Source organism: Balaenoptera physalus (assembly GCF_965194825.1).
Source record: "Balaenoptera physalus genome assembly, chromosome: 1".
NCBI lineage: Eukaryota > Metazoa > Chordata > Mammalia > Artiodactyla > Balaenopteridae > Balaenoptera > Balaenoptera physalus.
The window spans coordinates 180,501,237-180,524,768 of NC_138882.1; the positions used below are offsets into that span (position 1 = coordinate 180,501,237).

The window sequence follows — 23,532 nt, forward strand, 5'->3', positions numbered from 1 at the left end:
CCCTGTATCTGTCCTCTGCCCTGTCTTGACTCACCCCAGCTCATCTCAGCCCAGCCCTGCCCAGGCCAGGGGCTGGACTCCTTGTCTCCACGGTACCAAGAGAACATGGATGACCTCCAGGTACTTATGGCCCTTGGCACCTTCAAAGCTCTTTACCTGCCCATGTCATAAAGGGGGACAGTGACCATTACAAAGCCAGCTGTGTGGAGCTTGAGAGGCAGCGGTAGCTCTGGAATTCCTTATAGAGGGGGCTTGGGGTGGCCATCTGGATAGAAGGAGAGAGTAGGCCTGGAAACTTGTTTAGAGCTAAGTTATAGATCAACTATAGATAAATATGTATATAAAAACAATTTTTTTTTGGCTTGCAGGATCTTAGTTCCCCAACCAGGGATCGAACCTGGGGCCCCGGCAGTGAAAGCTCCGAGTCCGAACCACTGGACCACCAGGGAATTCCCAAGATGAACAATATTAATGGCATTTTCTAAACATGCTTTAATCTCCACTTTACATAAAATTAAGAAAACTTAATTGCCCAGAACAAAGAATAGGAATATCGAAGAAGATGTTTTGAGTGGCAATGGAGATTATCAAGGTCTCCAAACCCTCCCCAACTTCCGCCCCCAGGCCTTTGCTCAGTGAGAAAAACCACCCAGAGTCCCCACGTTAGAGCTCAAATACCATTCACTCACTTATTCATTCAATAAGCAGTTACTCATGATCATAGCTAACTCTTTTTTTAAAAATAAATTTATTTATTTACTTATTTTTGGCTGCGTTGGGTCTTCATTGCTGCGTGCCAGCTTCCTCTAGTTGCAGCGAGCAGGGGCTACTCTTCGTAGCGGTGCACGGGCTTCTCACTGCGGTGGCTTCTCTTGTTGTGGAGCACAGGCTCTAGGCGCGTGGGCTTCAGTAGTTGTGGCGCACGGGCTTAGTTGCTCCGTGGCATGTGGGATCTTCCTAGACCCGTGTCCCCTGCATTGGCAGGGGGATTCTTAACCACTGCGCCACCAGGGAAGTCCCCATAGCTAACTCTTATTTTGCTCTTTCCATGTGTGTGCTAGGGCCTATGCTAAATGCATGATTTGCTTTATTTCATATAATATTCACCACAAGGTAGATAATGTCAATATTGCTCATATTTTACTGATGAGGACACTTGAGCTCCTGGAGATCAGAAGTGGATCTCAAATCTGAATTTGCTGGGCTCTCATCCATCCCAGAACTCATCGGGAGCTGGTTTAATGGACATGCAAGGGGTGCAGGTTTTGGCATCAGACCAATCAGTTTAAATCCTCCTCTGCCTCTTGTTACCAACTGTATACCTAGGCAAGTTAGCTCATTACTCTGTGCCCCCTTTCCTCGTTAACACAGTGGGACAACACTGCTACTCACCTATGGTGAAGCATGGTGACCAGAGTCAGATTCTGCCCAGGAAGCTTTCCCATTTCTTTTATTTTGGTTCTTTAAGGGGAGACCTCCTGGTGAGCTGTCAGTCACTGCGCTCCCACTCCCTGGTAGGTAGAGGCAGTTGACACAAGATGGCCAGTCAGAGACCTCACTTTTCTGCTGAGTCAGTGGGAATGCTGGTTTCTCCCACAGTCATTGCTAAACTAGGAGGATGTGACTATTGCTGACAGCTACTTTGCCCTCTGGGTAGAGGGGGCCTGCTTGTGAAGTGAAGCCAGGTGAAGAGAAGCAGAACTGAGAGATGAAGGGAAAGAACCCTGATTTCTCTTTGAGCTTCTGGATCCAGCCCTGCCTGAAGGCACACTTCTAGACTTTCCTTTAATTGAGCCAATAAACTCACTTCCTTCTTAAACTTGTTCGAGTTTTGTTTGCCAACCTGGTGGCATCTAGACTAACCTACTACCTTCTATGATTGTTGTCAAAATCAAGTGAGATAATATAGGTGAAGCTCTTAGCATAGTTACTGGCATATGATAAGTGTTCAAAAAGTATTAGCTCATATTATAATGAATACTGTGTGCCAAGCCCTGTGCAGGACACTAAGGAATCAGATGAATGAGACTTGGTATCTGCCTTTGAGAATATCACACTCTAGTGAAGGAGACAGACAAATCAATAGACAGATATAAAGCACTTAAGACATGATTAAGTACTGGGTCCCATGGCAATACTGAATAACTAATTGTCTGGAGGGAGTGGTGGGTAGGTGGATTGGAAAAAGAGTCCCAGATGACATGAGGTTAAGAGGAGTCTTAAATGATGGGTGGTTATTCATAGTGGACAAGGTGGGTGTTATGGGGTGAATTGTGTGTCCCCGCCCCCCCGCAAAGAAATGCTGAAGTCCTAACCCTCAGTACCTCTGAATATGACCTTGTTTGGAAATAGAGTCATTGGAGATATAATTAGTTAAGATAAGGCCATACTGGAGTAGAGTGGGCCCCTAATCCAAAATGACTGGTATTGTTATAAGAAGATGATCATGTGAAGATACAGAGACATAGGGAGAATACTATGTATGGATGGAGACAGAGATTGGAGTAATGCATCTACAAGCCAAGGATTGCTGGCCATCACCAGAAGGTAGGAGGGAGGCATGGAACAGATTCTTCCTCCTAGCCCTCAGAAGGAACCAACACTGCTGACACCTTGATTTTAGATTTCTAGCCTCCAGAACTGTGAAAGAATACATTTCTATTGTTTTAAGCCATCTACTTTCTGGTACTTTGTTATGGCGGCCCTAGGAAACTAATAAGTGGATATAGCAAATGCTGTCAGTGCTTCACCTGTACCCTCAGCCACCTCAGAGGTCACCTCCAGTTTTAGTGGATAGATCCTGGCTTCTACCTAAAGCATACCCTAGGCTCAGCCCATACTGAAGGAAGGCCAGAAATGTCAGGGAATTAACACCTTTAGAAGGATTAGGATCAATAATTTATCAAGAATCCCTAAAATCAGTAGAAAAAGACAAACACCTCAGAAGGATAATAGGCAGAGACTTGAACAATTTTACAGAAGAAATGGGGTGAAAAGAACTCTACAAGTTTTCAAGATTTCAAACTTGGCCACATAGAAATTAAGGAGTTGTGTTCAATTGAGGACTTCATAGACAAAGCTATCAGAAGGTTGAAAAACTGGGGAAAAAAACTATCTTTTTCATGGCTAGATAACAGCAAATGGGTAACATAGTCACTATGTAACAAACTCATGGCAAATTAACAAGAAGAAGACAGGAAATTCTGTAGAAAGGTGGACAAAGGATATGAGTAAGCAGTTTACAGAAGGGGAAATGCAAACGGCCAGGAAGTATTTGCTCAACCTTCTTATAGTCACAGAAATGAAATTAAGACAATGAGATGTTACTTTATACCTATCAAAGCGGCAAAGAGAATAAAAAGTAAGAGGAGGATAAGTGTTGGCAAAGATGAGGGGACACTGGAAACTTCTGTACTCCTGCTGGGATTTCAAACTAGCACAGTTTTCTGGAGAGCAGTCTAGCAGGACTTAATGAAATTATGTATGTGTTTACCTTGAGATTCGCTGATCCCAACCCTAGGTAAACAGAGACACTCTTACATATATCCATAAAGGGATTTGTACAAGGATGTTTTCTGAAAAGTTTTAAAGTTTTACTTTTCACTTTTAAGTTTTTCATTCATCTGCAATTAAAATTTTTATTAATTCTGGTGTGAGGTAGAGGTCCAGTTTAACTTTTTCCCATATGGATATCCAGTGATTCCAGTACCACTAACTGAATACTCCGTCCTTTCCCCAGAGATCCACAATGACGACCATGTCAAATTTCAATTCTGTATGTGAGTGGGACTTGTTTTGGACTCTATTATGTTCCACTGGTGAATTTTTTCACTCCTACACCCATACCATACCTGTCTTTATTATAACTTTATAATAAGTATTGATTTCTGGAGGCCAAATACCCTCACCTGCCCCCATGCCCGCCTGCCACTTGAGCCTTTGCTCTTCTCTGTGCATTTTATAATCAAGTTTTCAATATCCACTGAAAAGTTTCTTATCTGGCCTCTGAAGGAATTTGTAAAATGTTGGAGTAATCTATTTGACTTTTTGGAAGAATTTTCCTTTAAAACCATCCTGAACCTCATGTTTTCTTTTAAGAAAAAAAAAATTAAACTATCAACTGAATTTCTTTAACTATTATAGAGCTATTTGAGTTTTCTATTGCTTCTTGAGTCGGTTTTAGTAAACTAGTTGTGTGTGTTTTTTTAAAGGGTTAGGGCCACTGTAGTGAGAGCCCAGAATCCTAACCATTAGGCCACCAGGGAACTCCCCGATAAAACTCTTTACAAAATAATGTTTTAAATGCTTAGAATTATAAAGCAAGACAGTTGTATTGAAATACAGTTATCAGAATAGTTAAAATATTTGTGTACTTTTAAATTAATGCATTAAATAACAAGCTCTAACAGTAAGCCTAATAACTACTGTGATTTTGAAGTCATGATAGGAGTAAAATGTATTTTGGAATACTGCAATAAAGTGATGTGAAAATATTTATGATTTACATCGGTGACAAAGTCACAGGTACTGTAATATTTCTGTGATTTGTTGTCTACCTTTATGAATGATGGGAAGGCTAAACTTTAGTTAGAAGTTAGTAAAAATAAAGGCATATTTTTTTCCTTCTAAGGTCATGGACTCCCTGAATTCTATCCAATGACTCAGTGGGAGTCCCTGGGTCCTACAATAAGAACCCTTGCCTCGTTTTTTAATCTTTTCTTCCTTTGCTGTGAGTCTGTTATAAATGACGTAGTATTGGCTTTAAAAATATTTCTTCTAAAAGTCTCTGTCTTTTGGTCAGATACTTCAATCCATTTACACTTGCTGTAATTATCGTTATATTTTAGATTTTCCCTGCCATCTTTTTTTTTTTAAATAGATCTTTATTGGAGTATACTTGCTTCACAATACTGTGTTAGTTTCTGTTGTACAACAAAGTGAATCAGCCACATGCATACATATGTCCCCATATCCCCTCCCTCTTGAGCCTCCCTCCCATTCTCCCTATCCCACCCCTCTAGGTGGTCACAAAGCACGGAGCTGATCTCCCTGTGCTATGCTGCTGCTTCCCACTAGCTAGCTATTTTACATTCAGTAGTGTATATATGTCGATGCTACTCTCACTTCGTCCCAGCTTCCCCCTCCCACCCCGTGTCCTCAAGTCCATCCTCTATGTCTACATCTTTATTCCTGCCCTGCAACTAGGTTTATCAGTACCATTTTTTTTTTTTAGATTCCATATATATGTGTTAGCATACAGTATTTGTTTTTCTCTTTCTGACTTACTTCACTCTGTATGACAGACTCTATGTCCATCCACCTCACTACAAATAACTCAATTTCGTTTCTTTTTATGGCTGAGGAATATCCCATCATATATATGTGCCACATCTTCTTTATCGATTCATCTGTCGATGGACATTTAGATTGGTTCCATGTCCTGGCTATAGTAAATAGTGCTGCAGTGAACATTGTGGTACATATCTCTTTTTGAATTATGGTTTTCTCAGTGTATATGCCCAGTAGTGGGATTGCTGGGCCATATGGTAGTTCTATTTATAGTTCTTTAAGGAACTGTTTTCCACAGTGGTTGTATCAATTTACATTTCCACCAACAGTGCAGGAGGGTTCCCTTTTCACCACACCCTTTCCAGCATTTATTGTTTCTAGATTTCTTTTTTTTTTTTTAAGATTTATTGATTGATTGATTGATTGCTATGTTGGGTCTTCGTTTTTATGAGAGGGCTTTCTCTAGTCGTGGCAAGCGGGGGCCACTCTTCATCGTGGTGCGCGGGCCTCTCACTATCGTGGCCTCTCTTGTTGCGGAGCACAGGCTCCAGACGCGCAGGCTCAGTAGTTGTGGCTCACGGGCCTAGTTGCTCCGCGGCATGTGGGATCTTCCCAGAACAGGGCTCAAACCCACGTCCCCTGCATTAGCAGGCAGATTCTCAACCACTGCGCCACCAGGGAAGCCCCTAGATTTCTTGATAATGGCCATTCTGACCAGCATGAGGTGATATCACATTGTAGTTTTGACTTGTATTTCCCTAATGATTAGTGATGTTGAACATCTTTTCATGTGCCTCTTGCTCATCTGTATGTCTTCCTTGGTGAAATTTCTGTTTAGGCTTTCTGCCCATTTTTTAACTGGATTGTTTGTCTTTTTGATATTGAGCTCCATGTGCTGTTTGTATATTTTGGAGATTAATCCTTTGTCTGTTGTTTCATTTGCAAATATTTCCTCCCATTCTGAGGGTTGTCTTTTTGTCTTGTTTATGGTTTCCTTTGGTGTGCAAAAGCTTTTAAGTTTAATTAAGTCCCATTTGTTTATTTTTGTTTTTATTTGTGTTACTCTAGGAGGTGGGTAAAAAAGATCTTGCTGTGGTTTATGTCAAAGAGTGTTTTTCCTATGTTTTCCTCTAAAAGTTTTATAGTGTCTGGTCTTATATTTAAGTCTTTAATCCATTTGGAGTTTATTTTTGTGTATGGTGTTAGGGAGTGTTCTAATTTCATTCTTTTACCCATAGCTGTCCAGTTTTCCCAGCACCACTTATTGAAGAGGCTGTCTTTTCTCCACTGTATGTTCTTGCCTCCTTTGTCATAAATTAGGTGCCCATATGTGCGTGGGTTTATCTCTGAGCATTCGATCCTGTACCATTGATCTATATCTATGTTTTTGTGCCAGTACCATACTGTCTTGATTACTGTAGCTTTGTGGTATAGTTTGAAGTCGGGGAGCCTGATCCCTCCAACTCCATTTTTCTTTCTCAAGATTGCTTTGGCTATTCGGGGTCTTTTGTGTTTCCGTACGAATTGTAAAATTTTTTGTTCTAATTCTGTGAATAATGCCATTGGTAGTTTGATAGGGATTGCATTGAATCTGCAGATTGTTTTGTGTAGTATAGTCATTTTCACAATATTGATTCTTCCAATCCAAGAGTATGGTATATTTCTCCATCTGTTTATGTCATCTTTGATTTCTTTCATCAGTATTTTATAGTTTTCTGAGCACATGTCTTTCGCCTCCTTAAGTAGGTTTATTCCTAGGTATTTTATTCTTTTTGTTGAAATGGTAAATGGGAGTGTTTCCTTCATTTCTCTTTCTGATTTTTCGTTGTTGGTGTATAGGAATGCAAGAGATTTCTGTGCATTAATTTTGTATCCTGCAACCTTATCAATTCATTGATTAGTTCTAGTAGTTTTCTGGTGGCACCTTTAGGATTTTCTATGTATAGTATCATGTCATCTGGAAACAGTGACAGTTTTACTTCTTTTTTTTCCCATTTGTATTCTCTTTATTTCTTTTTCTTCTCTGATTGCTGTGGCTAGGACTTCCAAAACTATGTTGCATAAGAGTGGCCCTGCCATCTTAGTTACTAAAAATATCAACTAGAATGAAGTTTGACTTATACTATAGAAAACTCCAAATAATAATGGTTTAATTAAGATACAATTTTATCTCTCTTTTAGTCTAGGACTCCATAGTCATCAAGGATCCATTTTCCACCTTCTTAGTTGTAGCTTCCATCTTCAAGTTTATCCTAAGATTCAAGATTGCTGCTGGAGCTTTAGCCTTCACAAACTCATTCCAAGCAGCAGGAAGGAAGAATGGTGGAAGAATAAAAAGGGTGCACCTCCACTTACACTTAATTAGCCATAACTTAGTTATCTGGTCTCATTAATAGTAGCAAAGGATACTGGGAAACGCTTTTTTTGGTTGGGTACATTGATGACCTGAATAACATCAGGGTTATTTTATTAAGGAAGAAGAGCATGGTGGACTTTAGCAGTCTCTGCTTTAGTCTCCCGACCACAGGTGTGTCCAACTGTCAACAGCAGTGGCTCTGAACCTTCAGTATGGTACCTGACCCATAGAGGACCGGCCTGCCATCTGGTGGCAGGTTGGTTACATTGGATTCCTTTCATTGTGCAAGTGGCATAGATTTGCCCTCACTGGAATAGACATTTATTCTAGCTATGGTTTTGCATTCTCTGCTGGCCATGCTTCTGCCAGCAACATCATTAGTGGATTTACTGATGTCTTATTCATAATCATGGTAGTCCAAATAGCACTGCTGTTGACCAGAGACGTTTTTCAGCAAAAGAAGTAAAGAAATTGGCAGATGAGTATGAGATTCACAGGTGTTGCCACAAACTCTTATCACCAGAATCATCTGGCTTCATGGGTTGGTGACATGGCCTACTGGTACTTGGTTAGTATTGGCTAGAAGACAACTTTGTACAAATCTTAAGTGCTGGCCCAAGTTGGCATATGCTCTGATTCAGCAACCAATGCAAGTTGATGTTTCTCTCTTTTCCAGAATCCATGGGTCATGGAATCTTAGGCTGGATCACTTAAAAATTTTTTGCTCCCTTTTCCCAAGGCCTTGGGCTCTGCTAGTTTAGAGGTCTTGGTATGCAAAGGAAGAATGTTTCCACCAGAGCACCACCGAGGTCCCATTGATTTGGAAATTGAGACTGACATCTGGCAGTTTCAGACTCTTCATGCCCTGGATGATTCCTCCTGAATGAAGCTCAGGTGATCCCACCAGGTAAAAACCTTTGACCACATGAAGTGCTTGCTGAAGGCAAAGGAAAAATGGAATGGATAGTAGAAGAAGGATGTTATAAATGCCTCATGACCAGTAACAGAAATGAGAATTATATCACTTATCTATATATTCTTCCTTCCTTGCTATGCCATGCATATATTTAGTGATGGTGCTAATTGTCTCTCTTTCTTCTTCTACCATTTTGTATAGGGTCAAATATTGGTGGTAAACTGTACAGTTTAGTGCATAGATTATAGAATATGGAATATTGTGGGACTGAGGTTAGAGAAGTGAACATACTCAAGCTCCCCGGAGTGGGAGCTGGGTGCAGTTACTGCTGGGGCTTTGGATTTTTTTTTTTTTTCCTAAGGAAAGGATAAGAATGTTCTTTTTTGAGATACCTTTGCATTAATTTGGGCAGTAACATGTTGTGGTTGTTTTATGGATGTTTCAGAATGGAAAGTAGGGTGGAAATGGATGTTGAGGAACTAAGGAGTGAACTGTGGCAAATAATGAAGACCGACCCTACTCAACATCTCTTCATAATGACTTCTACTGTAGAGGCTGGAAAGCTAGAGAAGACATTACCAGGCTCTCTTGCAGCTAGGATTTCCATATGTCACCTGGCTTCTGCCAGGAAGATGCAAACAAACCAGAAATGGAAAGTAGAATTGAGCACTGGGAGGAGGTAGACACATGGCTCTTCTGGATGTACTGAAGTGGAGGCATTTCAGTTCTTCTGAGGCAAGTGTGGAGGAAGCCCTAGGGCCAGTCCAGTTCCCACCTTCTTGGTGCTAACAGGAGTGTCAGCTGCTTCCCACCTTGGCAGCTTTCCTGACTGTGACTAGGGCAGTGAGATTCTTGAGTCAGCAGTGGTGGCAGTGGTGGCAGAAGCGCCCCTGAAAGGCTAGTTTTGCAATGAGGTTTGGGGATTATTCCTGGAATAGAGTCTGCTTCTCAGCCCTTCTAACGAGTTTGAAACCAACCTAATCACCTTAGTTAACCTAACAGTAGTTCCCATGCTCCAAACATCCCAGGGGAGCTCCCAGGCCAGTCCTTTCCCTACTCAGAGCCCAGGGACAGAGGAGTGAGGGCAGAGCTGGTAGGGGAGAAACAACTTCTTCTGGAACTCTCTGCACAGTGGCCTACTCCGGGTAGCACCAGGCACTTGCAGATTAATTTTTAACATGACCCAGGGGAGTCCAAAGGGCTGAGTTCCCACCTCTGAGATCATGAGATCCTATTCCCTTCCAGGGGTCTCTGGCCCGTGGGGGAGGCAGCAGGAGAGCTGGACCCAAAGGTGCACCCTCTGTGGCAACCCTCTGTGCATCTCTGACCAAGGTGAGCCAGGATATGTCTGCGGTGTTTCCCTCCCCTCACAGGTCATGGCTGCAAGGACACAGGGGAGGAGGAGGAGTTTGTCTGCCTGGGGGTGGGGGGCAGCAGGAAAAGCCCCAGAGAGGAGGTGATACTGCAGCTGGATCTTGAAGGACAAGTAGTTCACCAGTGAGTTGAGCAGGGAAGGGCATTCCAAGAAGAGGGAACAGCTTGAACAGTGGCTCAGAGATGCTGTCCACTTCTGTTTCCCTATAGTGATTAATGGTAAAATCTTTAACGTGTCACGTGTATGGGGGCTTGTTCTGGGGCCTGCAGAGGAAGATGCGGGGGAGGGTATTCTAGGCCCTGACAGTCTCAGTTAAAACACATCCCAAATGATTGACTGGATCGGGCAGCCGTGAAATGGGGGACATCAGAGTTTGATGGGTGCCTGTCAAGTGTGAGGTCTTGCGCTGGGCGCTGTGACACACCTGCCATCCTCACAGCCGCCCTGTAGGGGAGGAGGGCTGCCCATTGTACAGATGAGGATACTGAGGCTCTGAGAGATGAAATCTGTTGCACAGGGTCCTTCAACTAGCAAGAGAGTGGCAGAACCAAGATATGACACAAGATTTTTATGACCCTAAATGCCATCCAGGGAGAGGACAACAGGTTCAGTTAGACATGTGGCAAAAATGCAGCTGCGTTTTCCTCCTGCCCCTGGGCGGCTCAGTGGAGCTTGGGCTGTTCCCGTAGCAAGCCTGGTTCTTAAAAGAGAGGGGCCTCCTGCTCTCGCTGGGGTGGGGCTCTGGGGGTGCAGAGGGCCCCTTTGCTACACAGGGAGACCACATTCTCCTGGCTTTGCTCCTACTTCTCTGCCGTCTCCATCCTTGGCTTCTTCTCTGCTCAGCCACCAAGCACAGAGGGGTCTCTGCTCTGTCCACGTTCACTCCTCTCCTCTCCCAGGTGATTTCATCCAGAATTATGGCTTGAAATGCCATCAAGAATCATCACTTCCAAACTTACATGCCTCGTTCTTGGAAATAGTCCTGCTTATCCAGCTGCCCACTTGGCCTCTCCGTTTGGATGTTTATTAGCATCATAACTCGAGGAGATCTGAAACAAAACTTCTGTCCTCACCCGATCCCCGACCTGTCCCTGCCGCTGCCCTTGTCTGTCCCTCAGTTAAAAGTAAGATCAGTTACTCAGGCCGCAAACCTAGAAGTGACCCTCTATGCCTTGCTTTCCTTCATACCCCATTCACTCCATCACCAGGCTCTGGCTCTACCTTCAAAATACGTTTTGAATTCAGCCACTCCTCCCCATCTTCACCGCTGCAGCCCTGGTCTACGGCACCACCGGCTCACAGCTAGACCTCTAATTGGTCTTCCTGCTTCCTCTCTTACTCCCTCTCCCAATTCCATCCTTTAAAAAGGGGTCTGAGTGAGCTTTTGAAAACACAAACAACCCCGCAGTCTCCACTAATTGGAATAGAACCCAAAGCCTTCACCGTGGCTTATGCAGCCCTGCCCACCTCTCTGGCCTCATGTCCTGTGAGTCTCCATCACCCACTAGCCACATTCAACACACCAAGGACGTTCTCATCATAGGATCTTTGCGCAGGTTGTTCTCTCTCCTGGATGTCTCTTCCCGGGGGGCCTTCAAACTGCATCTGCTTTGAGAGCCTTTCCTGACTGCATCTCCCTATCACTCTCTCCTGTTACCCCACTCACTTTCCTTCAGAGGGTGCTTCACTATCTGATAACATTAGCTATGGGCTGACTGTCTGTCTAGAATGGCAGATGGATGTCTATGTTGTCTCCTGGGCACCTATGGCCTGGCACATTGTAGAGGTTCAAAAAACACGTGAAAGGGAGGGGAGAAGCCCCCCAAAGTACAGTTCAGGGCAAACTCTGGGGCCCCAGAAAAGACCCAAGAGTCGTAGTAGATTTGTCCACCTTGGTTACTTAACCTTAAATAACTGCCCACTGGGGCCACCTGGTCTCTGTCTGAAATTCCTTTCTCCCTGCATTCAAGAGTAGTCAGGATAAAGTCCACCCAAGGCAGCCCTTAACCTCCTAATCTGCAGCCACCACAGGCAGATTTAAGGTGACCTCACAGAATTCTCCAATATCAATTCACCTTACACTGGGGTAACTAGAAGGGCCAACAGAGAGGGTTCCCAAAGCAAAGAAACTTGGATCCATAATATGATAATGACTACATTTGACTGAGCTATTATTTCATGCCAAACAAGATATAATGCTTTCCATACATTTTCTCATTCAATCCTCAGAGACACACCTTGAGGCTGTTGTATTCATTATCTACTGCTGTGTAACAAACCACCTTAACATGGAGTGGTTTAAAGGAATGACCATTTTACTTGCTCGCAATTCGGTAGGCCAGCAATTTGAACTGCACTCAGCTGGGCAGTTCTTTTGCCGGTCATGCCTGGGGTCACTCACGTGCAATCATCCAAGGGAACAAATGGGTTCAAGAGGTTTAACATGGCTTTGCTCACATGTCTGGAGGTTGGTGCTGACTGTTGACCAGGTCAGGTGTCTCCAGCAGGCCAGCTTGGGCTTCTTCCAGGGGATGGCAGAGTTCCAGGACAGAAAGCCCCAGTGTGCAGCATTTTTCAAGACTTTGCTTGAGTCACGTTTGCTGATGTCCCATTGCCAGAGGAAGTCACGCTGCCAAGCCCAGAGTCAATGTGAGAGGGGACTTACACAAGGAGAGATAATTCATCAGAGGCCATTACGGAACAATCTATCATGGAAGTTAGTATGTTATTATCCATGTTTTTTAAGTGAGGAAACGGGGAATCAGAAAGGGTAAGAAACATGCTCCAGGTCACATGGCTATGGAGAGGCAGAGTGGAACAGAAATCCTTGGCTCACAAGCCTCAGGATCTCCACTGCTTTGCAAAGGCAATTAAGTCCCCACTGTGAGGAACCAAATTCCCACCAAGGGAAATGATACCAAGCTCATCTTCACCAGGCTCTCAGGTACACTCCTTTTATTACATCCAGTCAAAATCACATCAGCGGGGACTTTCCTGGTGGCTCAGTGGTTAAGAATCCACCTGCCGGGCTTCCCTGGTGGCTCAGTGGTTGAGAATCTGCCTGTTAATGCAGGGGACACGGGTTCGAGCCCTGGTCTGGGAAGATCCCACATGCCACGGAGCAACTAGGCCCGTGAGCCACAACTACTGAGCCCGCGCGTCTGGAGCCTGTGCTCCGCAACAAGAGAGGCCACGATAGTGAGAGGCCTGTGCACCGTGATGAGGAGTGGCCCCCGTTTGCCGCAACTGGAGAAAGCCCTAGCACAGAAACGAAAACCCAACATAGCAATCAATCAATCAATAAATCAATAAATCTTAAAAAAAAAAAAAAAAAGAATCCACCTGCCAATTCAGGGGACACGTGTTCAAGCCCTGGTCCGGGAAGATCCCACATGCCGTGGAGTAGCTAAGCCCGTGTGCCACAACTACTGAACCTGTGCTCTAGAGCCTGCGAGCCACAACTACTGAGCCCATGTGACACAACTACTGAAGCCAGCATGCCTAGAGCCCGTGCTCCTTCCGCAATAAGAGAAGCCACCACAATGAGAAGCCCGCGCACCGCAACAAAGATTAGCCCCTGCTCGCTGCAACTAGAGAAAGTCCGCGAGCAGCAACGAAGACCCAACGCGGCCAAAAATAAAAATAAATAAATAAGGTAAATTTATAAGGGCTTCCCTGGTGGTGCAGTGGTTAAGAATCCGCCTGCCAGTGCAGGGGACCCAGGTTCAAGCCCTGGACCGGGAAGATCCCACATGCCATGGAGCAACTAAGCCCGTGCGCCACAACTACTGAGCCTGTGCTCTAGAGCCCACGAGCCACAACTACTGAGCCTGCGTACCATAACTACAGAAGCCCGTGTGCCTAGAGCCCGTGCTCCACAACAAGAGAAGCCACAGCAATGAGAAGTCCGCACGCTGCAATGAAGAGTAGCCCCCGCTCGCCGCAACTAGAGAAAGCCTGTGCACAACAATGAAGACCCAACACAGCCAAAAATAAATAAGTAAAATAAATAAAAATAAATGTAAAAAAATTTATAAAACAAAAATCGCATCAGCTTAAGTTACTTCTGCTTCTCAGGCTGCTCATCTGTAAAGTGGGTCTAGTAACAGAGCTCTCTTTTCACTATTGTGTTTATTGTCTGTTCTTGCCCTGCTAGAATGGAAGCCCCTTGAGGGCTGGGATTTTTGTCTGTGTTGTTCACTGCTCTAACCCCAGTGCCTAGAACAGTGCCTGGAATAGGGTAGCTTCTCAATAAATCTTTGTTGAGTGACTAAATGGATGGATGGATGAGTGGGGGATTAGGAGCAGGATAGGTGGGAGAAGATGAGGAAAGGATAGAGCCATGGCTTTGAGAAAGCTTAAAAAAAAATTGAAAAGCCGCTGGCTTCTCTTCTCTGCCTGGAATGGTTTGCAAACCACCTGCTTGGTCTTCAAGCCTGTGGTGAAGCCCCTCATCCCTCATGCAAAGTCTAATCAGGTGGGGCAAGGGGGTCGCCTCTCTTCAGGGATGCCCACTTTTTTTTGGCTCTGCCCTCCTTAGCGCTCAGCGTCCTCTCCATTCAGCTGGCAGATGAAGAAAGCAAAAACAAGGCTCGCTCAGGGCAGGAATGTGGAATAGGCTCACATGCCATTGTCTAGAACGTAGTCACATGGCCGCACCCGGCAGCAAGGGAGGCTGGGAAATGTGTAGTCATGCCTCTGCAGGGAGAGGTGACGGCTTTGGGGATCATCTTGCCAGTCTCTTCCACGACCATTTCTAGCCCAGAGATTTCATAACCTTGGAATTTTCCATCTCGTAGCACCCACTTTCCTTACACCACTCTACTTCTTCTTTTCCATACATGTGTCTCCTTCTAACAGAATGTATTCATTTACTATGTTTCTTATTTGTTGTTGGCCTCTCCTCACTAGGATGTGGGCTCCACAAGGGTAAAGGTCTTTGGTGTTCTGTTCACCACTGTCTCCTCAGGACCCAGGACAGGGCCTGGCGTGCAGAAGGCACTCAATATTTATCAAAAGAAAGTTGAATGGATGCGAGTGTGGCCCTCTGGCCTGCAGCCTCATCCTGAGAGCACAGTAAGCCCTAGACAGATGGTAAGTCTCTCCTCCGCCTGCTGGGAAAGCCACAGTGGGGTCTGGGGAGTGTCCGGGCCTGGCTGAGAAAGGGCACTGTGCCTGAGCCTTCCCAGGTGACTTGCCCTGTGCAGGTTGGCAGCCCTCTTCCCTGGCACAGCTCCACACCCAGGATGCCCGGACTCCTGACTCCATTCAGACTAAGAGGCTTACCTCTCTGGGGAAGCGGCCATTGTGGCCGAGTCACCTGTACTCCGTGCGGTCCTCATGCACAGGGCAGCCTATACCAGTTCATTTTCCAAGACAGAATCTGATTTTTTATGTTTATTAAAAATATTTATTTTATTTTATTTTTTTATTTTTTATTGTTTTGGCCACACCGGGAGGCTTGTGGAATCTTAGTTCCGTGACCAGGGGTTGAACCTGCACCCTCGGCCATGAAAGTGTGGAGTCCTAACCACTGGACTGCCAGGGAATTCCCTGGAACCTGGTTTTTAAAATGTAAAACACAGAAGGGAGCTTGGTTCCTCTTTTCCAATTTTGGGGGACAAACACAATGGTCAGGTGGCAACTTCAGAACATTTGAGCTATAGAGCCGTCCAGCTTCCGTAGCCTTCCTGTGCCTCATTTTCGAGAGAAGGAGACAAAGCCCAGAGAGGTAAAGAGACTTGACCAAGGTTGCCCAGGGTTCCAGTGACCAAGAACTCCCGGGCAGTGCCCACAGCATGCTCCCAGAGGACAGGTGTCTAGGTCCCCCTCCTGGCTGGTTCCCTTCTCTGGGCAAGGCACCAGTGATGGGAAGGGCACAAGGAGACAAGAAGAGATGGCTTGGGGCCGTGGGGTGGGGGGGTGAGGAGAGACCACCCAGAGCTCCTCCTGGAAGCACACAGTGTGGTCAGGGACCAAGCAGAGAAGAGGGTAGAGGCAGCAGAGAAGGGTGGTGGCCTGAGGGCTCAGAGAGAGGCTCTGGTCCTGGTTTTGAAGGTGAAGAAAGAACGTCATCCTGACTTGTTGCATTTTGAATCCTTGCAGGATCCCTACCCCCTCCCAACCTCTACAGAAGCTGGCAGCCAGCACTCTCTCTAGGAGCCAGGGCCACCAGCCTCCACAGCCCTGTTGTAGCACAGACACCTCTTGGTGCAGAGGAAGCACCACTGGACAAGCAATCAGGAGACTTGGGCTCTATCAATTCAAATCATTACTAAGCACCTACTACTTGCCAGGCACTGTCTTCAGCAGGCAAGGGCTCTGCCTCATGGGGCTTCTATTCTAATAGGGGAGACTGTTGATGAACAGACAAACACACGCCTGAGATCATTACAGATGATGAAAACAAGCAGGGTAATGGGACAGATGATGGCTGAACAGGTTAGTTTGAGTCGTGGGGAGGGTGGAAACAAGGAGGGCCTCTCTGAAGAGGTGACATTGGAGCTGTGATCTGTATGTGAGAAGGTGGCAGCCATGTAAAAATCTGAGAGAGGTGTGGTCCCTCCCCGGGAAGTGGCAAGTGCAAATGCCCTGAGGCAGAAATGAGCTTGTGTTTGGGCAAATATGACCGGTGAGAGGGACAAGAGGAAGAGTATAAAGAGGCTCCTTCCCTTTGTCATTATCTCTGTGGGATTTGAGTACATCTTATCTCCTTATTTGACCCCTAAATTTTGGGCATCTGTAAATTTAAACAAACCTTTCTTGGTCCTATTTCCAATTTTTATTTTAACATCTTTTGTACAGAGGACAGGATATTATTAGTCTGAGAGTCAGAAGACCTAAATTATGGCCCCAGAGTTTTCAGTAGCGAGCAGTGTGACCTTGGACAAATCCCTTTTCTCATCTTTAAACCAGGAGATTGGACCACAAGCTCTAAAGGCCCTTCCGGCTGAGACATCCCAGCACTGAGAATTCATGTTAACTCTTCTTGATCCTATTTATTTTCAGCCCACATGTGGATCTGCTCAGGATACATCTGCTCCTTCTTCCAGGATCTGCACACATTTATTAGATGCTTTTAAAAATGCGAGACAACCTGCACGGACATTAGCAGGAGATGGTCGAATATATCATGCAGCTATTAAAAGAAGAATGACTTACACTAAAATCCCCTGAGCTGGATGGAAGCGCATGATGTAAGTGATAAAACTAGCTGTGGGATGTTAGAGAAAGACTCCATTTTTGTGAAAACCAAACGACACAATCTCTGTGTGTGTGTATGTGGGTTTGTTTATGCTCACAAGTCAGGAGAAAGGTGGGAGAGAATAAGCAACAGTCTGCAACATTAGTTATCTAGGAGTGTGTGTGTGTGTGTGTGTGTGTGTGTGTGTGCACGTGCACACGTGTGCGTGCTTCCTCTAAAGGCAGCAGCACACTTCCCAGAACCCATCCCACCCTCTGGGTCTGTTTATCAATGAGATTCTGGCAGAGGGTACGTGATGCCGGTCTCCGAGTTTGTGTCCTTTGGAGACTGAGGGAGGTAGAGAGGAATAGGTGTGGGCAGTGTCCACTTTGATCTTGGAATGTCCCTCTCACCTCCTGGCACCTGCGCCTCTATTTCAAAGGCTGCTGAATGATCACAATCTGAGGCTGGTTTTGGTGGCAGGAGATGCACCAGAGCTGTCCAGGGCCTGTGGGATCCAAGATCACAGGCACGATTACAACATGAGAAGCAGATGCTCCAGCCTGCTGTTTCCTGCTCCTGCTTTAGGACTTCAGAGGCAGCTTGGGCTGCAAGGGTCTTCTGGGGCCTCCCTGGCCATCCCTCTGACTGCAGATGGGATGAAACCAGCCATCCCTCCAGGCTACCCTGGGGGGCGGTGTGTGTGGGGAGCTTATTGTTTGAGCTTCTTCTTGGTCATGTAACTCTCCCCTCCAGGGAATCCCTGCAGATGTCTATTTTAAACCTCCCTTGCTGCCGTCTGTGTTCATTTCCTTTGCCTGGGCTCCTCCCCCCAAATAGGAACCCTTCAGCTTGGATGTTGTGGAGCGGCCTCACTCCAGCTTTCTTGTCCGTAAGGAAGTCCGTAAGGAAGCACCCTGCCCCGCATATGGTGCTTGACGCTTTTCAAAGCCTCTCATGTTGCGTCCCATTTGAATGGCCCCTTACAAGAATCCTCTGAGGCAGAAATACCTAGGAGTACTGCCTCCATACTACAGAAGAAATGGGGATGCAGAGCAGTTAAGTGACTTGTCCGTGTCCCAGAATGAGTAACAGGCAGTTCTGGGTCTTGGACTCTGAGATCAGCCTGCTCGGGTCCCAATCCGTCATCAGAGGTGCCCCCCTCCACATTGAAGTTCTCCTGGGAGATTGGCTCACTGGCCAAATTTACATCTGATGAGCCGACTCCCCAGTTGCAGGGGAGTGGACCGGGGTGGGCTCATGATCTGGGGTGACCACCTAGAGCCTTGTGCTAGCATTTGAACGAAGGCCAGAAACTGAGTGAAGAGGCACGTGGAGTCAGGGTCAGAGCCATGTGCTGATTGAAGGCGTGGAGGGATGGGCACTATGAGCTCCATCCACAGAGGGAAAACTGGGAAGGTGTGCGAGGGGCAGCCCGGATGGGAGACCGGGTGACCTCGGAGAGGGGCAGGGCCTGGGGACTTCTGGATCCCCTGAGCTGTCTGGATGTCCCGCAGTCAGGCGACCCTGGCAGACCCTGAAGCTTTTCAACAATCCCCCTTTTCCAGAGCTGGGGACCTGATGAGAGCAGAGACGGCAGGGCCAGGGCTCTCTTAGATGCAAGCGACAGAAGGCCCAACTCACACTGGCTTAAGCAAAAAGTACAGCTTAGGGGCTCAAGGCGCTGAAAACTCCAGGGGCAGACCTGGGCAGGTCCAGTGAGATCCAGGAGCTCAAGTGATGCTTCGGGGCTTGTGGCCTGCTCTGCTTTTCCCTGCTGGCCTCTCAGCCTCTCTCTCCTCATGGTGGCAAGATAGCTGCCAGTAACACCAGACATACTCCCTACCTCTCAGCAACTCCAGCAGAAAGTGAGCGTCTCTATTCCCAAGAGTTTCAACGAAAGTCCCAGAACTAAGTTCCACTGGCTCTGACCATGTCACGTGCCCATTCCAGAACCAATCTCTAGGGCTAAGGATACAGGATATTCTGATTGCTCAGGCCTGGATCACACATTCTCCTCTGGAGCCCATGTGTATGAAGTCAGCTCCACCCAAAGCTCAGGGACCAAGAGCAGAGAAAGATGGTTTCACCAGGAGCATCAGGGCAGTGGGTCTCAAGAAGAGTGCGTTAGTCAAGGTAAGCTACGTGCTGCAATAAACCCCCCAACATGTCAGTGGCTAACACAGTACAATTTCATTTCTTGCTCCCATTGTTGGCAGGGCTGGGGCTCTACTTCACGTGCGCATTCAGGGACCCAGGCTGGTGGAGGCTCTGTCATCTTCATCATATAGCTTCCAAGGACACCCTGGGTGATGCCATCCAGCAGGCCAGCAGGAGAATAAAGCAAAGGTTACGTTTTGTTTGGTCCAGGCCCTGGGAGTGACACTCATCAATTGGATTGGCCAGAACTCAGTCACATGACCACATCTCAGTGCAGGGGAGGATGGGGAGGCAGTCTCTACCATAAAGGGGAGATGGAAGGATGCTGGGCAGACAAAAACAAGATCCACCTGAGCTTTCCAAGTCCTTTAGCCTTTGTCAAGGGTTCCCAGCATGCCACAGTACCGGCCCAATCTTCCCGGCTGAGGTCTCCTTTATGATGGCTTGAACTCCACCTTCCCCCTTAATGCCTCACCTGCCCAACCTCTTTCCCTCTCACGTTGAGTGGTGAGGAGGCTCAGTTATTCTGGATCAGTTGACAAACCCATATGTGCTTTACGGACAGGAGGCAGTCGAGCAAAGGGAGAGAGAGGACAGTTTTGGCTCAGAGACTCGTCAGATCTGCGTGTCAGCCCCGCGATCCTTTTCGGCTGTCCTCTACTGGTCCTTAAGCCAGCAGCCCCCTCCTCTTCTCCATAGCCTGTAGCTAAGGGCAGACAGGGACTTGAGGGAAGCTGACCTGTCACTCACAAAGGACTGGCATCTCAGCCTTCTGTAGACCTTAGCTGGGAAGACTATGTGCCAACATTGCTGCCGGCAGCAGCTGAACATTCATTCATTCATTCATTCATTCACTTACCTCTGAAGTGCTTACTGTTTGCCTGGCATTGCGCTGGGTGCTAAGGCGAAAAGGAGATACAAAAGCTTAAGATATTAGATCTAATCTAGTGTTAAGGCGATCAGGCTTATGTCGGTTGAACAACTGGAGATGAAAATAAGACAAGCTGAAGCTGAATCTTCTACTGTGATTTAGAGATGATGCCACCCCAGGGCATGAACAAGCAGCATCTTTAGTGTCTCAGGGACCAGGCACCTGATCTCCTCATCCCAGAGCTGTCAGTAAGGGGAGTTCCAGGTAAAATGATAATAATCAACATAATAGCAGCAGCTACAACTTATTATGTGCGCCAGGCACTGTGCTAAATAAATTATCCAAGTGCAAAGCTTTCATTCTCCCAACAACCGTATAAAATGTAGACTCACCCACCCCTGTTTTCACAGATGGAAAATCAAGGCTCTAAAAGCCTTCAGAAACCTGCTCCAAGTTATAAAGGCATCAGGTGGCAGCTCTGGGAAGGGCAGTCAGGTCTACCTGATGCTCAAGCCCAGGTTTGGCCGCCTGTGTGTTAAATTAGAGACGGCATCTGTCTGGATGGTCCTCCCGCTGCCCAGACAGCGCACCTGGAGTTGGTTGGTCTCCTCCAGGAGCTGCTGTGTGTTGTGAGTGGCAGCCCTTTGCCGGGGCTGGGCTAGACCAGAGAGTGTGAAGGCCCAGTCCTGGGGATTTGGAGCTCAGAGCAGACCCCGGGGACAGAGGCTTCAGTTTCTTCCACTGGCCTCATCTCTTGAGCTGCTGTTTTTCTCCCCAGGAATAGCCGTCCATCCGAGCAGGGCGTCTGAGGATAGCTCTCCTTCAGCATCTCCAGGCGGAAGCCTGGCAGAAGGAACACTTCTCCACCCACGTGGTTTCCTATTCCATGTGGGCTCTTCCATCTGGCTCATTCATTCATGTGTTCATTCAACAAATTAATATTGAGCCTCACTCTCTGCCCTGCCGTGGTCAGGGTACTGAAGGGGGTGGGGAAATGAAGATGGGTCAGTATGAGAGACAAGACGCTTCCATATAAACAGGAATCCCAGGGGTAACCTGATGAGGACCACGAGAAAAGTATAGGCCACGTCCTGTGTGTTTGAGAGGAGAGATCACCCCCAGGTTTGGCAGGAGTGGGGAAAGGGTGTGCATTAAGGAAAGTTCTGAGGAGGTGGGATTTGTGCTGGGCCTTGAAGAGAGGGTAGGATTGGACACGTGCAGCGGAAGGAAAGGACATTTGCGGTAGTGAGAATAGCAGGGGCACGAGCCTGGAGGTGGGAGCACGTGGCCACGTCTGGGGCCTGGGAGCACATCCATGTGTGGAAGAGAAGCAGCAGGAATCAGGATGGCATGGGTGGGCCAACTCTATCCTGTAAGCTGTGAGCTGTGGCACAGTCACCCCAGTCACAGCCCAGCCCCTCCGGAGCAGGATCAGGAGAGCAGGAAATAAGGCCCCAGAGGCCCCGGGAAGAGGCTGGCCCAGCTGAGACACACTGCCTGAGTTGTCCCCGGCTGTCTGTTGCTCTTGGAAAGCCCTCCATTGACACATTCACACTCCAGCGTTACTTCTCAGGCCTAGTTGACCCAATGGACCTAAGACACACACAGCATGGGGGCTGGAAGGAAAGTTTAAAGGGCATCTCACCCAGTGTTTAAAACTCGAAAAAGAAAAATCTGTAGGGTCCCATTATTCAACTGGAATCGCATAAACCCCAAAGGGAAAACAGAGAAGATGCTCCAGTTAAAGCAGGTGGGGGGCGGCCTCCCCATTCTGTCTCCCCATCACTCCCCACAGCAGCTCCCGGGGCACCCCTGGGAAATCTAGGACTGGGAGAACTCTCCCATTTTTATTTTACAGGTGGGGACTCTGGTGCTGGAAAAGAGCCACAGGGACACCAGATGGCTTGCCCAGTGCTTCAGGGATCTTCTTGAGCTTGTGTCTAAGATCGAGGGAGAAGGGCAGTCAGTGCATAGATGGAGGGGATCTGGTTTTCCAGGGTGCATCTTCCACCTTTGGTAGCAACGATGCTTGGGGCCTGCTGGCTGGGGCTGCCCTCAGCACCCACTCTGTGGCCTGGTGGCAGTTGTCACTGTGCTGGCTCCCCTGTGGCTTATCTCATCCTCAACCCACTGTGGGAGGGAAGGTGGACCAGGTCCTTCCTCCATCACACACATTGAGAATGGAGATGTGGAAGTTAGGATTAGTGGTTAGGATTCCGGGCTTTCACTGCCATGGTCCTGGTCAGGGAGCTGAGATCCCGCAAGCTACACAGCGTGGCCAAAAGAGAGAGAGAGAGAGAGAGAGAGAGAGAGAGAGGGAGAAAACAACTTATAATCACCGTTACCAGGGAGAGTGGAGTGGACGTGGGGGGAAGGCACACTAAAAATCCTAATCTAAAGAGAAGAATCCTATGGGTAAAATGGTTGTTCTTCACATGTGCTGGGCATTTTATTATCTGCCAAAGCTTTTTCACAGACATGATTCTATTTACTTCTTATAATCAGCCTGTGAGGTAGATATTAGCCCCCTCCCATTTTACCACTGATAATGGTGAGGCTCAGAGAGGCTGAGTGAGTTGCCCAACATCATACAGCTGGTAAGGAGGCAGGGACAGTACTTTCACTCTGGTCTTCTAATTCCAGGTCTAGCAAGCATACTGTGAGCAAGGAAAGGAAGAAGGCAGTTCTCTGTGTGTGTGTGTGTGTGTGTGTGTGTGTCTATGTTTTGGGAGGCTGCCAGAGAAGCGTGGAGGAGCAGAGGCTAAGGCTGGGAGCGTGCTTGTGAATTATTATATTGCAAGTGTTCCTTTAATTATATGCATTTCACTTGAGAATATAAGAGCCACAGGGAAGGGACTCCTGGACCGCTAGGACCTAGCTTAGTGCCTGTCCCAAGGCAGGCATTTAGTAAATTTCTGCCGCAAGCATCTGATTAAAGAGGGTGTGTTTATGACTTTGTTGCTGGGTGAGGTTGTCTCTAATGCCAGAGGCTGCCTTGCAGCCCATCCTCCTCTCCCGGGGCTGACATCTTCCCACTTCCTTCTCTCCTTCTGCATATGGGGAGAAACACCAACAAATCCCCTGGAAATGCATAAGAGGGAAGCAATGAACATGCCGGGCATCCCTGTCACCCCCCAAACGTGTGAAGTCAAGCCCAGCTTTCCCCTTCAAAGTGCACCCCCCGACCCTGCCTGGGTTCCTCCAGGGTGAAGCAGCAGTGGTACCCTCTGTTCCAGCAGCTCCAGGAAGCAGAACAATCCTGATTGCTGGTGATTGCAGAGGCCACTCGTCTGGGCTCTGGACAACTCTGGGATCAGTGCCTAGCTCAGCACAGAAGTAAAGAAGATATCCAAGCTCAGGACTCCTGCTGTTATAATGGTCT

At 47.1% G+C, this 23,532-nt stretch overlaps 1 long non-coding RNA gene across 1 annotated transcript in view; it reads left to right on the forward strand.

Moving 5' to 3' along the window:
• LOC309655094 overlaps nucleotides 1–17,907 on the forward strand; it is a 22,509-nt gene extending 4,602 nt beyond the window's left edge. The window contains exons 2-4 of the long non-coding RNA XR_014260617.1: nucleotides 369–15,030; nucleotides 16,945–17,132; nucleotides 17,562–17,907. This is a non-coding gene — a long non-coding RNA (uncharacterized lncRNA). The remainder of the gene's footprint in view (nucleotides 1–368; nucleotides 15,031–16,944; nucleotides 17,133–17,561) is intronic.
• Nucleotides 17,908–23,532: the final 5,625 nt, after the last annotated feature.